This window comes from Ascidiella aspersa, chromosome 1, assembly GCF_963924565.1.
Source record: "Ascidiella aspersa chromosome 1, kaAscAspe10.2, whole genome shotgun sequence".
Classification (NCBI taxonomy): Eukaryota; Metazoa; Chordata; class Ascidiacea; order Phlebobranchia; family Ascidiidae; genus Ascidiella; species Ascidiella aspersa.
Genome location: NC_139447.1, coordinates 14628766 through 14645421, shown reverse-complemented (window position 1 = coordinate 14645421; position 16656 = coordinate 14628766). Strand labels below are relative to the sequence as shown.

At 35.3% G+C, this 16656-nt stretch overlaps 1 long non-coding RNA gene across 1 annotated transcript; it reads left to right on the top strand.

The window, feature by feature from the left end:
- Nucleotides 1-5115: 5115 nt before the first annotated feature.
- Nucleotides 5116-10527, top strand: LOC146167952 (uncharacterized). Its single transcript, XR_014496203.1, has 3 exons — nucleotides 5116-5260; nucleotides 6401-6464; nucleotides 8508-10527. It is a non-coding gene; the product is annotated as an uncharacterized LOC146167952 (long non-coding RNA).
- The last annotated feature ends 6129 nt before the right edge of the window (nucleotides 10528-16656 follow it).

Sequence of the window (16656 nt, the reverse complement as noted above, 5' to 3'; positions counted from 1 at the left end):
TTCGCTTTTAAAGAGTTTTCGCGTATTGCGTTATATATCACTAAGCTCAGTGAAAAAGTTTTACCCAGCATGTTTTTTCATTTTGGAATGCATTTTTGGTAAGGTAAATGCTCGCCAACCTTAAACAAGCAAGATTATATATTTTTCTTCAACAAACATGGAGTTGCACGTAAACGTCATTTGCCAATCATTAAACCTACTGTGGAAACAAACTTGTTTTGGGCTGGGAGTCGAATCGGAACCGAACCGAAACTTTATGAACCGGTTTTAGGTCAATTTTTTCCGAACCTGGACCGTTTTTGTACGATTTTAACGAGCCTAATTTTAAAGAATAATTTAAAGAGCCTGAACCTTAACCAAACTCGAACCTGTAAACGAAAGCGGTTCACTGCAGCATGAGGTCTCAACTTGTATTTCACAGTCGAGTTACGCCATGTTCGATATTGTATGAGAAAACTATGAACATTGATTAAATTAAACGTGAATTTTTTTAGTTTTTAGATATTTCGATAATAATGAGTTGCTGTTTTTTTAATACGTCACGTAACTTAGATTAAATGACTTACAATTCAATTATTGACCCACATTTTTAGATTTAACGCAACCTATTGTAGCCGAACCGGAACTTTATAAATCGGTTTTAAAATAACGATGGTCGAACAGGAACTTTTAAAATGCTCAAAACCGAAACTGAACCGGATTCCGAAAAAATCCTTGAACCCGAACCTGAACCGGAAAAGTCAAACGGACTCCCTGGTTTTGGGTTGTTTAAAGTATAATAATTCAGCTACACACAAAGTTTTATCTGGCCAAGCTGCTGTTGATTAGCCGAATTGCTATAATATACATTCTCTTTCAAACATTAGAGTTTGTTAATATCTTAAACTTACTTTTGAGAGAAAGTGTAAATTGACTGGTGAAATACAAGTTGAATATCCATGCTTCAGAAATGGTAGAATTTAAATAGGAAGCAGAATGTTTAGTTTGCAACCCAGGTACACATATCTCAGTTTTATACAAAGGTAGCGCGGATTTAAACTCGCATCATTTCTGATAAACTTAGTAAAAAATATATTAATGAATAAGCGCGAAATCCATGTCTAGCTCGTACTTTGTTGAAATCATACGAGCCAGAATGCGCCGTGCGTCTCATCGCACCATCGAAAATGAAAATTTGGGCGACTTAAACTACAAAGGTATTTTTCAAGCAGCACGCCATTGTTTTCCATCTTTTAATATGAAAAATACGTCACGTTTTGACATAGCTTTTTGACGTCTTTGCTGAGTTTTTTTAAGGTCCCTGATCTGGAGTTGGCCAATGCAACCGAGGAAAATTTGTCGATTTCGCGTTTTAAAATATGGCTCGCGTTTCAAAATATGGCCTACCCTCCACAGTCACAACAATAAAGCGCAAAACAGTTTGCTAACATAGTTATATTGTAATAAAGAAATAATCTCCCAATCGGGGGTGGCCAACACGCGGCTCGCTAGTCGCATAAGCTAAATCACATTCAAAGGCCAGAAAACAATATCCATATGGCATACTTGTCATTTTTATTGATTGTTTAATTGTTATATCAGATTTTATTCGCATATAAAAAAAATTCGTCATTGCCCATGCGCCATTGATCAGGATGATGCAGTCATTACATTAGGTGTAATTGCGTCAGATTTCAGAACGTGGTTATTGTTTCAACTGTGAATTATTTGAGTTCCAACCATCGTCCGCGATGGACATGACACCAAGGAAACGTACGAAAATCGTTACGCTGCACGAACACACAATTAAAACGCATCGAGAGATAGCACAAGTGCGATGGTCAAGTTCGCACGTAACAATTACACATGATGTTAATTTTTACAGTTTTAGTAATTTTCCTTTTGGGATTGTTTGTCTGAAATTTGAATTGTTGCGTCATAATTACAACTCATGAGGCGACTGCTGCTTTATTTTGTTATTGTATGCTTTCTATTTATCTTCATAAAACGAAGTTCTGCCGTATATATAAAAAATAATCAGTTCATTTGCCTAATAATATGACTTTTTATAACAGAACCAGCTGAAAAATTTGACATTTGTAATAGAACCGGCTGACAAAATTTGAATCCCACCACTGTATACAAATGTAATTTAATGGTATACTATAAAGTGTAATTAGGAAAACGCCCGCCAGTTTCATTAAGTTTAATAATTTCCAGACGGGAACATCTCTTTGCGCAAAACAAGCTTAAACTTCGCATTGAAATTTTCTTTACTAAACATTTGTTTTTTTAAGGCCGGTCCGCCACAAAAATTTCAGTTTTAAACCGGTCCGCATTGCAAAAAAGGTTGCCGACCCCTGGGTTAAGGTATGGATTATTGCCGATTCCGACTCAGATTATTTGCCTTAAGGTCAATGTATTTCTTGAGCAATAATTTTGAAACAAGATAAACGCCAAAAATATGCCCAAATAACATTGATGAATGACATTATTACGAGAAATGTGTATTTCTTTATCCAACGCTTCGCGTCACCTTATAAATTAAAATTTTGTCTAATTTACGAAATTAAGGCACTTTTTTCGCGCTTCGTGTGATATCTTTTTGGAAGTGAGTAAGAAATGGAGTGATACTCTATTATTTTCGTTCCATGTGTGTAATGGTGGCTATTTGCGGTTAACCAAGAAGCAAATGCAGCTGTTAGTATCTGATCGGTTGGCCACCCCTGTTTCCAACCGTTTAACATTCTTAACAACTGTCATTTGAAGCAGTTGTGTAAATTGTAATACATGTTCAGGTTGTTGCCAAAACGGAATATTTTGTCGATATAGTGAGTAGGCCTACAGTGCAACACTACACAATGAACTCCTAAAACATTGCTTTGTGACAGTTCTACTTTTTTCGACTAACATGATCTGTTATTGTTATGCTACCAATTAATGCACTCCAAAGAATACAACGTTACTATTGCCATAACCAGTACTTGACAATTACATTGTGCATAACCTCGCTGAATATTGGGCTAAAGTTGACCTTGAGGAACATTTTGTCCAAGGCCAGCACGTTTTACGAGGGAATAATAGTTTTGTAACTTAACGCATTGAAGAGAATCGCGAACCCTGCACCTTTTTAGGGAGCGAACTCTGCACACGTTGGTTGCTCGCCTAAGGCTTGATTGACACTTAATTATTAGTCGCAGGTTATCGGGAGACGCCAGCAATTGGTCGCCCCAGAAAATGCTGACTCCGCACTACATAGCTAGATTTGAAGCAAGCACTATAAATGTGTCGCTACAACGACAGGCCTTAATTTAAACTTGCCACTCGCGTGTGTATAATTGGGCGAACCATCTGCGGTAAAACTAAAAAATTATATTGGTTCCAATTACCCGATATAAACGGCAAAATTGGATCAAATTTCAGTTGGATTCAAACCCAAGGATCCGATATTCTACTTTGAACATCCCTAGTTATTACTGTGTTCAGTAAAAATTAGTTTTTTTGTCTTACATTAAGTTGTAAAACTGATAACACTGAACAACCCCGTTGTTTTGGGCTCTATGATCTATGCAAGAAGTTTTCCTATTTTCTGTTTTGGCAAATTTACCGTCCGATTTAAATATCGTACAAGTATACAGTCATCTTGAGAGAATGTAAGAAGCACTGAAGCATTATTGCAATGACTTTTAAGTCTGTGGTTATTATCTTTTGCTACCCTGTCGAACCCCTATATGTTATTCTGCAAGCTAACATCGAGCCCCAAATTGTTGCTCAGTAACTACTCACACAGATATTAGCCTAAATATTGGATGGAATCTAAAGATTTGTAATAAAATTAAAATATATATGAATAATATGATATCTTTATAATTTAGCTGCATGGAAAAAGGTGCAAAGTTCTGCTTTCTGCACTTGGAATTACCTGGGCTATATGTTAATTTTTTGTAATTTCATTTTTGTATAAAGCAGATAAGGAAAATTGAATTCAATACCATTTACCATTTTTACTGGTCGAAGTTTTACAAACTTGTAAAAACTTTTACTTAAAAAAAATTATTGGGTATACTTTGGAAGGCATGAATGATGCGCGTCTAAAAACAGTTAAAAAGTGTAACCTAAATCCCATTTTTGATTGGGTAAATTTTCAAATCAAAAATAGATACTCGAATTACTTAACTAAAATGTCGTAAACACAGACGCAAATGCGTATATAGTAACTCCCGCCATACGTCAGTGACATTGCGGGGAGTTTCTTCTAACTGTAAACGTTTATAATATTCTGTTACTCATCGAATCGATCGCCAAAGACATTTTTCAATATTCTCCTCACGAAGTTTGAAAATAGTCTAGGGTGATTCGAATAATTGTTTATAATGATGGGAAGGTTGTTGATGTCAGAATCGTCGGTTGTTATGAGTATATCAAGGTGTAATTTTTTCATATCATTTAAAATTTAAAAGTACCCTTTATGAAAGAACCACATGATGTGTCGTAACAATTAATTATTTATATATATATATATATATATATATAATCAACACTATATTTCTCTATTTTTTTAAAAAAATGTGTTACAAATTATTCTTTAAATTAAGATTAGTGAAATAAAATAACAAAAAAGTAAAAAAAATACTAAAAAAAAAAGTTTTTATCAGCCCATTTGGTCGCCCTTTAAATTGTTTCCGTCACCGACTGAAGTAGTTCACATGGATATTTAGTCAGATTGGCTCTGAGAAAGATTGCTCAAATTTAAGTAAACCGCGGATGAAATATGAACGCATGGCTCATATTAATTAAATTCGAACTTATTTTAGCTAATTTCTTATGTTTACTTAATTTGGGCGTAAAGGTTAAGAAACATTGCTTTAAAATATCCGAATGAAAAAACAAGTTCTTGCAGCATGACTGTGCATTATTTACCCCACAACTTCTAGTAAGTTCGGATTTAAGTGTGCACCTACCTAAAGAATGTGCTCCGCCTAAATCGCTGGTAAACATGAGGTCAAAGACCCATTCAATTAGACCGTGATTCATTTCAAGAAGGGGATACAAGATGACGTTGCTTCCTTCGATTTCTTCTTTTTCTCATATGGTTAAGTGTTAACCAAAGAAGGGCGTTTTAAAGCATTGCCTTGACGATATGGCCTATTTAAGCGATGGTTTCAGTAGATACAATCATTAAAAAGTTTGTGATTCCAAAGGTGAAATCGTGTACAAGTCCAGAAGAATGAAGTTGGTTATCATCGTTACTCTTATGTGTCTTTTTGCAGAAATAAGTGCGGTAAGAATCAAATTTCAGATATTATTAAACCATACGCTTTTCTTTAGTTATATAATATAATATACGTCAACTTTAGTTGTCAACGTCTATTGTAGGCGTTTAGAAGATATTTATTGGGAACACACCAAACCAACCTAATAAAGTAGCTAGGTCAATTGTTGTAGCTTTCAGGAGGTATTTTTTGCCGTATAAAATCTAGAATAGATAGACCAATAGAATAGATAGACCTCCGCAACCGGTGTGCGAGACCATGCCAGGTGTGCCGTGGTGTAAAAACTATTTTTCCAAAGGCACTGTCTAAAATTCAGTACAAAAATTATTAAAAACGTACAGCTCAGGTATAGGCATTTTGATAGTATGCAATATTTCTGTTAAACTTACTTTTCTGATGTTCAAAACGGGTTTAAAACCTATGTTATCTTAAAATGGTATCACTAAGTTTAAGATTAGTAGGGGGTCGCCGTGCACTATTTGTCAAACGAAAAACAAGAAAAAAAAATTAATAAGAAATATAAATCAATATATAAACCAAAACTTAAGCAATAGAAGGAGTGCAGTTTCGGCGGCCATTCAATAACCGAAGAACCGTTCTGCGACACTTTATACAATTGAGTTCTCTGTAACAACTTTTTGCCCCAACATTCCAGAGAAAAATGACATTGCATAAAGACATATGGTACATGCAAAAATAATGCAATTTACAGATTTTTTATCTACATTAAGATCACTTTAGTTTTAGACCTAAAAATACTAAGCTAAATTATTTTTTATTGTTTTGGTAAAGTTAGCGGTACTTTTATGAGTTAACGGCAGTTAAATTGTTTTGATGCATCATAGGCACACAATTTTTGTTCTTTCGGATAAAAGGGTATGACTTAAAAACCTTAAACCGTATAACTTAAGTAACTTGTGCATGCTGCTTATGGCGTAAACAAGGACATTCTTATCCATTTTTTATCTGTCTTGAAATGCAAATATTTTGCCAAACTACATGTGATTGTAGTCTAGTCTAAGACATCAAAATAGGGGTTTGAGTAGGTTTTCAAAAACTGGAAAGTAGGTCGCCACACCAAAATTGTAGGGAACCACTGATCTACTTCAAACCAATAAATGTATTTTAAATCATTTGTTTGTTTTTAGTCTAATTTCTGTCAAGATTATGCGCTCTGTTGGACTGAATGTGATTATCTCCAAAACACCTTGAGTAAGTACGAATATATGTTAATACAGCGGTTATATATGTATGCTTTAGTTCAATGAGATACCTATAAATGTTACCGATGCAATCGAAAAACATATAGTAAAATAATATGATACTATACAGATAGCATGGGAAAGCGTTGTCTACTGCTGTTGCCTGGCATAGGCTTTAAAAATTAGATCAAAGGTCGGCAACCTTTTTCTGGTGACAGGCCAAAACCAAACTTAGAAAGGTTTCTGTGGGCCGCACAAAATGTTAACCAAGAATTGTGTTATTAAAATTTTAGAACAACTGTAAATCAGGAGGGCCTCGGATTTATTTTTGCACTTAAAGCCGTCTTTAATTCATTTAAGGTGGCAGTAAAGTGTTTGCGCAAAGCGCGAAAAAAAGCGTTTATTTGGTTTAGGCCAGGGGTGTCCAACACAACCATGCCGGCGTGCCAATTTTTATCTTATACCTTCTTCCCGTGCCAAAGTTTCGTAACCGAACCAATTCTTTTTAATCATAAAAGCGCTTTTTTAGTTTGTTCACACCAAGCTATATAATATTTCGTGAATGCTCGCCTCCACACAGTATACTGTTACTATATCAAAATTAATTGTTGGTTGTCGTGATTGCCGCGATTGTTTTATATTGTGAACAAACAATGGCAATTGGCTGTATAACAAACTTAGTATTTTCTGACAATTGGCTGAATAACAAATTGAGCTTTTTTGACAATTGGCTGAATAACAATTTTAGTATTTTTGGGGGAGGGCTTGCGTGCCATTTTTTATTAGGTCGCGTGCCACATTTGGCACGCGTGCCGCTTGTTGGACACCCCTGGTTTAGGCTAATATAATATTCGAGTCCACATGTCGTCATCCATACTACTAAGGGAAAATTTAATAAAACTTTAAGCACGATGACTTTACAGGTTAATCTAGTTCAGTATATGATAACCTTTTTAAGTCCGGGCGCACCTGGCGAGCGAAGCGGGCGCGATTTTTTTTTTTGAATACCGGCATTTCTTTCAAATTTCTTGCAATTTTTTATTACTTTACCGAAAATAATCAAATGTTAAAAAGTGTATGCCCAATATCTTTGAATACTTTTCCGTTTGTCCGCGTCGCAGCCTTTCAGGCGACAACGGTAAAGAAGCGCTGACCTATTTTAAACGACAGCATCAAAACGTAAACAAACCGGATGTAGAAAATGATCATTCGCGCGAATCTCGAACATTTTTCGCACTTACATAGTTAAAATAGTCAAAAGTATGTGAAATGAATTCGTGTCTAGTTTGTCAAATATGGCGGTTGGCCGGAAGCGTTACATTGGCGGGCCGCCCGCGGATAATAGTCTAATTTTGGTGTTGGGTCATATTTGTTAATTTGAGAACACACAATAAAACCTATTAAGCAACACGGAATATCTATAATACCATAGTATAAGACCAACGGCATAATAAAACTAAATACGCTGCAATACTATGAAGAAATAGGACCTAAATCTATAGGAATTCGATCTAAATCGCCTAAGTAACATTTCAAACAGTATAGGAAGAGGGCATAAAGCAATTAACGCCATAATTCTGGAATTGGCGGTTAAAGTCGTATTCCGACTAATAGCTATTAGCCTTTTTTGGTCTTATTCCGAACTTTGTGTCATTCCGACGTTGATGTTTTTCTAATTCAGGCCAATTGTTACTGGAGTTCGTTAAATTAAAAATGTCCAATCCACATACTTTTTAAATAAAAAATTCATCGCTAAAAACGCAACACTTACTCTCAATAGTAATGTGCAAAGCTGTGTCATGCTATCTTAAAGTGTTTATTAACCAAATTGTCTTCTTCGCATGGCAACTAACTATACATACAGGAAACTGTTTTGCTTGGACAAGTAAAATTCAGTAAAGTCAATATCCTGAGCAATCACTTTGTAGGCCTATATGTCAAAGTTACAGAAGTGTGTTACATAAAAATAAAATAACCGTGTTTTAATCTGCCTCCGGTATCGTGATTTTATTGGCATATGAATATTTAAAAGAATTATGTTGTTTTGTTGCAGTGAAGATTTTGTGCAATTACTGCAAAGAAAATGTCTATCTATGTCGAAATGAAATACTTGCATCAGTTCAAGAACCGAATCAAAATCTGTCAAAATAAGAAGAATTCAAGTTTTAGCATTTTGTGCAGTGTTTTATGTCTTGTTGCGTCATTGTAGCTGTTGTATATTTTTATCACTTTTTTTTCAATTACATTTAACCCGAGGACAAAAGATGTATAATGTGGTTGGTTGATAACGTGGCGAATTTTTGCATCAACTCTAGATTTATTGAGTGTATATAGCTGTGCTAAGCGTGATTGTCTGGCATCCTTGATCCTTTTTATTCAACGTACAAAAAATTGGCGGGTCTCGTTGTTTACCAAAAAATTATGTACAGCTTCGGTTGTTGACCAAATACTCGCCAACGGTCAGGATTTCAAGATAATGTTAAAGAGTTATGTTTAAAAAAATGTTAAAAAGTTGCGTCAGAATTCAAGTAAAGAATCGTGCTGTTCTTAAGCGAACTTATATCGCGTTTATACGATTAATATTAAATTCGGATAGGTGTTAATTGATACAAATTCAAGCGTTATGTAGAATAGGTTAAAACATAACCCGGTGCCTTTAAATTGAGAATATTTTCTGTAAATAACAGTTTTAGCTGCCGTGGCCTCGTGAGGTGGTCCACTTTTTTATCAGTATTAACCTAACTTTTGGTAGTTATTTATGTATTGATGGTTACACACAAGCCCCTTAGGGGTTTCCAACCTGTGGTACGTTTACCACTTAGTGGTACGCGAAGGTTTCTTTAGGTAGTACGCGAGTAGCTTTCGTTTTTTACGCAAAAACCTGAATTCACAATTTTATAATTGTTTATCTGGTTTTGTTTACAAAAAAAGCCCCAAGCCTATTCTTATTGTTACGTAATTAGTCCTGTTATTTCGTGCATTTCCGATCTTCAGAATACAGGTCATGTCCATTGTCAAGCCGTATCACACTGTGGGACAGTGGTCGTTATGTCAAATAATTGATCCTGATAGATACCATCTACTGTTTTATAGCTTAAGCTACAAATAGCATTAAATAATGCCAGTTTTAAGCTAAAAATAGATCGGAATAAAATGTTCAATAACAGTTATGGTACGCGTGGCATTACAGAGCGTCCAAGGGGTACGAGACCGTAAAAAGGTTGGGAACCCCTGGCGTAGAGAAAGCATATATATTTAAAGTGTATAATAGTTATTATTATTCCTGCTAGCAGCAGTATAGTTATCAACCTAGGGGTCGCAAGAGGTATACTATTTGTTAATCAGAAAAATGGCGAGAAAAATAATAGCAGAAGAAGAAGCAAGAACCACCGCCACTTGAACAAATCAAAAAAAAACAAGAACACTTTTCATAAAAAAGTAAATTCCTATTGTTTTGTTCAAATTACTTTACGCAGTCAACTTATTTCTTGTCACGTCATAAGCACACACTACATTTTTCTCCTTTGAGAAAAGTCGTTATGAAGGAAACAAACCGTAAATCGTAGCTTAAGGTACTTAAACAAGCCTATGACGTAGATTTGTAAATGTCTGCCAAATTTTGAAACAATCGGTATAGAAATGCGAACATTTTGCCTAATTGTTATATGGTCGTAATATGGTTTATGTGTATTTAATTAATACGCCAGATTGGGAACCACTGGTCTAAGGTGTATATTTGGTGCTTCCTATATCATTAGAAATGATAAAATCAATGTAGACAAAGTCAATTAAAAGCTTTGTTTTCTGTTAGACGCATTCTTAGTGTGTCATCAGTTGTATACTGTTGGTAACGAAATGCCACATTGTTAGTTTCGAAATACCATCCTTTTTATTGTTTCTTTTATTTTTTACTCTCTCTCGAATTCTTTACTTTCATATATATTTAAAATCACAATTCAAGTACACAGTTTCATATTTGGTTTTACATCTATATAATTACTAATTAGTCCAAACCGAATTAATAGTAAACTTTTGTTTCGCATTTTCGTTCCGTACAAGACGATTAATGCTAGTTCTTTATGACCAGAATTTTCAATTATTCTAATATCAGTAAATAACATCTCGCATGCAAGTTTTTACATGTTTTTTGATCCTGTTATGCTTTTTGAAACCTGGGGCAACTTTTAGGTTTGAATGGCACTAGGAAACTTACTATTATAATATCAAGTTTGGCTTTTAGGTTTACTTTGTTTTTGCCCTTATTTATTAGAAAAATGTTTGGCTGTGATCTATGAACGAATGGCATGGAAATTTAATGAGCGCAGTTCCAAAAATCCATACCTTAACAGTAACTCCATACCTTAACAATAACTCCATACCTTAACAATAAGTTTAAAAACTATTATTTGGAAGTTAATATTTTCTCTATACCTTATCTCAGCACAATGCATAGTGTTTCATAATGACACTATGTGTACAAAAGAGTGTATTTTTATAAATGAAAAAAAGTAGGACGATAGGCACTGGCTAGCTTTCCGGAAAACAGAAAATACGAGAAAAGGGAAAGAAACGTGAGATGAAACATATGTACACACATATGTGTGCTTACAACTGAGATCTAGCCCTTCTGAAGCTGCTTTTTGACCAACGATAACGGCTTACGTATTATTAGTACACCGAAAAGCCATTTACGTGAGATGTGATAAAACCACTATTATGAAAGAAAAACGGTTCGTATGCATTAAAGCAATCTTTTCAGCTAAAGGAGCTATGAAAGCTAATATTTGTTTATTTTTTTCGTAGGACCTTAAATATTTTTTAGCATCATGGTTGGATCTTTTATTTTGTTAAAATATGTAGTTTTTATACATAATATCTGTTTCTCTTATACGTAAGCCGGTCGCTGGCCCAGCGCGTCATCGCAAAAAAAAACAAGCTCTGTCGCGCACGTTACTCCGTCTCAACCAAGGGGCTTCGCGATACTTAAATACTCATTTTTTTCCCAAACAAGAAAAAATCACTCACTTTTATGAGAAATATAGACGGAGCAATGAGTACGTGCGTCTAAAGCGAGAGGTTTTTGCAATTCTCATCAAATATATCAATTTTATTTATTAAATGGTCACGTGTAAAGTCTCAAATGCTTTTTACAGTAGGCTAAGTTTAAACCACGCAAAATTTAGTCAGACCTCGCAACAAACCGCGATTTTCGCAACGGGTTTAACACAAAGCAATTTGAACAAGTTAAGATTTTTACCTTGGACGTCGTTTGATGCCAGGTTTACCTGTTTGCTCCAATATTAAGTCGAACAATATCCTTTTAGTTGTCAAATTACATGTCAAATTGCCACAAGTCATTTTTTAAATCATCGGTTATAAGAGGAGATATAAGCATATTCAACATGATACGCTGTTGTGGTGATTACCAGGCAACAACTTCTAAACGAGACCGATTTCGCACCGGGATGACATATGTTTTTTTAAATATTAGGCCAGTCGCTAAATTGCCTCTTTCATACGGGCCGTATTCTTACAAGAGTTTGATGTTAATGCGAGAAAGTCGTTAAGCGACCCATTTCACACACTATTAGTGGCTAACCGCATGGGGACGGCAAGCTACCAGTGCCGTGGCTGTTTTATAACTATAGCTATCATGCTTTCCTACCAACGCAAAATGCCAAAAATACATTATATACCAAGGATATTTTTTTTACCGAACGTGTACAGCGCCACGTATATAGTGCAACATTTAGGAAAGATAAAAAAGTTACGCCCTTTTACACACTATTTTCGCAATATTTAGCACCCTAACAAGAATATTACGCTGTTCGAAACATTACTTTTTGTTAACATGTTATTGCCGCAATTCACTCTTTTAAATCATCGGCAATTAACCCACGGCTTTCGAAACTTAGGCGGGTAGGGTACTTTATAATAGGCCACGGTTTGTTACACTTTGAGATGTTCTTAAACTTTTTTTACCGCGGACCCCTAAAATTTTGTGTTGCTTCGCGTGCACCACGGTAGGCAAGAGATTTCAAAAAGCGCGTCATAAACTGACGTCACAATACAAATTGACTTCATAAAAAAAAAGTGAAATTGATTAAACTGTTTTCTTTAAAAAATTGATTACTTCTTAAATATACGCTGATTTTTCAATTAGACTTTTATGGACCCCCTAAAACTAGTCCACGGACCCCCAAGGGGTCCATGGAACCCAGTTTAGGAACCCCTGGTTTAACCTATACCCGAAGAAGATTAAGCGCCGGGAATAAGCATCTATTATATTTTTGACGTACAGCGCCTTTGCTAACATGTATCGTTACTGCTTCCACAAGTGAGGGCCGCATCCTATTTTAATTGTGAGAAAGCATAAACTGGACCGATTTTAGACGCAGTACGGAACTTTACCTTTCGGTTACCTGTTAAATTACACGTTGTTTTAAATCATCGACTAAACACGACGTATCAGAGTACATAAAAAAAAAAAAACGGAAATGTTAGAACATTATATGCAATGGTAATCAACAGGCAACAGCTCGATGGCTACATACATTTTACCACGCAAAATCGGGCCATTGTTCGTAAAATATAAGAGCAATATACGGTATACGCAAGCCGGAAGAATTATAACCACGCAAGCGTATAGTTCAGGGGTGGGCAAATGTATTCAATGGAAGAGCCATTTGCAGAAAATACAAGCACCAAAGAGCCTCAAAATTATTTCAATACAAAAACGATAAATAATGCAAGGCCAGCCGCAAAAACAACAGAGTTGTAATATAACAAAATGGTAATATTTAAAACAATAATAACGGTAATAGCAAAAAAACATGCACAATATTTATTAATATCAGTCTTATGTTAACTAACTCTTCGGGCTCTATGTCTAGTGTTACGTCATAAACGAAATGCTGGCCTAAATAAAGAAAAAAAAAGAGAGAAACGTTTATAAACGGTACTCTTGGTGGTTAAGCACGTAACAGTGACCTTTACAATTTTTTTGAAATTTTACGATTCAACTAGAAAAGCCACAAAAACATGCCGGAGAGCCGCAGTTTGCCCACCCCTGGTATAGTTTATCTCATTAGGTTCAACTAGAACAGTGGTTTTCAACCTTGGGATTGCGACTCGCGGGTTGGTTGTTTGCCTTTTATCTGGGGGTCGCGAAGACAAAAATATAAGCATTTTTTTATGTTTTGAACAAACCCGAAAAAATAACTGACATGTGTGACTGCAAGTCGGTAAATCATCAACAACGTGTGGTCGACAACGACAATATACTAATGCAGTACTTCAAGCAACAAGATGTTGCCTAACTTAAACCAATGTTTTTTTAATAAATTAAAAACTTATTTTTCAAGTTAACTCTTATAAAAATAAAGCACAATGCATAGTGTTTTATGATGACACTATGTGGTGTCTGTGTGACAAGAACCTAATACAGTAGGTTACTTCAAACAACAAGATGTTGCTTAAATCAATGTTTTTTTTAATAGATTAAAAAATATTTTTTCAGGTTAACTTCAAGTTAACTACTTGTCATAATAATAAAATGAAGGAGGTTTAGTAAATTAAGCGCACGTATAAATCAAGTCATTAACTTAAGTCTTAAGCCATTACATTACTGCTATTTTGCATTAAAATTGCTAGGGGAGGTGCAAGTAAACATTAAAATGCAATTACATTTATTGGTTTATTTCCAGAACAAACTTTAGTTAATTTAGGAAACTGGTTGCAATTAATATCTGTATGATTAGTATGACATTTCTTTATCTCATTAAACACATAAAAGTGAAATAAAATACATTTCTTGAACTTACTTAAAATGCTTTGGTGTTATTCTTTATTCATAGGCTCCCATTATTTTACCTTTAAGAAATCCTAGCTCCATCCCCAAATGTTGTAAGCAAGTGGTGGTGTGGCGGCGTTAGAAAATTATGTCAAGTTAAAGGGGGCGCTATAGTAGAAAAAATATTGGAAACATTGGTTTAGGCCAGGGGTGTCCAACCTTTTTAGCTGTTGACGGCCCCATTGACCGTCTTAATTGATCTCCCGGCCGCCAGTACTCTTATTTGGGGGATATGACGTCAGAAAGTTAAGTCATAACGTGACGTCATAGAACAATTATTCTTAAACATATAGTTGTTGTTTCCTAATGACCTCGTGCAAAAATATAGAACTGAAATATATTGAAATCGCGCGAAGCGCGAAAAATGCGTTTGTTGTTTTGTTTTTCAATATGACAGTGTGACACGTAACGCAGCTGAGCGGCTGATCGTCGAAACCGCGCGCATGCAGTTCCAGGGTGGCACCAATTCGTTAACCTGGTACCCCAGGCCTACTCTCTGTGGTTTATGATTTAATCTTTTTTGGTTTTGGTCTATTAACAAACACACAGAATTTTATTGTGTCTGGACATTTAATGCTTAATGTATTTTCTCTCCATTTGCTCAAAAACAGTTTAAGAAACCTTCACACAATCTTATTCGTTTAAACAAAGCTTTCTATAACTATCGCTCAACCTGTCCCACAGTTTTGCCATATTTTTGGTAATTATGTATCATCGATTCTTATTTTATCTTTACGTGACATCACCATTCAGATTGCTACACATCTTCTCCACTGATTTCTCTTTGCATCAGTCGTAAAAATTTATGATCTTCGTTTAGCATATCAACCATAAACGCATGCCAGCACGGGCACGGCCACCAACACATGCTTATTAAAATATGTGTTAACGGCCGCAGATTGAAAACCGTTGGTTTAGACCTTGGTTTAGAAATGTTCGTTAGATAAAAAACACCTTATTGCAACAAAAAATTATAAAATAAAATAAAATATTGTTGTTGCTACCCCATGACTAAATAATATGGATTGTCTTGATTTACCTGGTGTATTTAGTTGCCTCTGTTTAAAATCATTTACTTCCTCGCGCACTCGTTTCAGCATGTCGTAAATTGATTATTGTTAATTTGCATGATATAGAAAAAATTACAGTGTGTAAGATTCGAATCGGTAAAATCATAAATCGTGCTTGTTTGCTATCGAAGCTAGGCCCACGTCATTGTGATCGCAACCGTATAACGTAAACTAGCCTGCGCGTTATAAGATTAAAATATGGCAGCATGATATAAGTTACTATACAGTTCTACTTTCCATAGATGTATGTTACCGCGAAAGACTTTCGCAAAAGTTTGGTTTTATTCTTCGCCATTTTTTCCATATGTACTCCCAAAAGGCTGTTTTTCTTTGAAAATTTATAATAGTGGCCATCTTTCAAACCAAATAACGTCACTCAAGATGTTTGGGGCACGCATATCACTCCAATTTTTTTGGGCAAAAAGCGACTGGGATGCAGTAGCGTTGGTACACAGTTACGTTTGCTTTCTTAAGTTTGAATGGTTGTGACGCTCGAAACGCTGTGTGTACAAGTTGCTTATCTTAAAATAACTTGCTGGCATTTAAGGTAAGTGTTTATTTTGGGGGTTTATTAAAATAGAGTGCATAGTTGTGGCTTCCGATTTATTTTAAGTTTATTCAACTTTGAGAATAAGAGGCTTGACATGTTTTTGCAAATGGCTGATATTTTAGAACGGAAATGACCTGATACATCACGATTTTGCTATGCAGCTTTGATTAATCCTACTAGACTGTATATTCACTGAAATATAGTCATCTTAATCTTAAAGTTCGGTGGTTATCTTGAAGCGTTGGATAACAATATACTATATTAATTATGAAGTGATTTACCGTAGAAACAATGACAAACTATTTTTCTTTTATTTTCTTTCCAAAACGTACTTAGGTATAACGCTATGCAATTAAGTATTACCAGCGGCAAAATCTACGTAACACGGTGAACCAGTGTGGTCATGTGCATGGCGAAAAAACTAATTTTGGCCTGCACCCGATCGATTAGTTTTGGGAGCGTGTACTTGTTAAATCCATGGGAATTAAATTTATCCGTGAGAGCGTGGCAGCTGCTGCGTCAGACAATCTTAGTTGCTCCTGGTAACGCGCAATGACGTCAATGCGTTAATGAGGTGGCAATCAATGCGCGCTGTAGATATACAACGAAATGCAGTGGCTGAGGGCTTGTTAATAAGGTCACGTTAAACACCTGAGTAAAACAAAGCATACACGTCCTTCAATGTTTTGTTTCTCAATGTGGCGATGAGGGTTTTACCTAACATTTACCG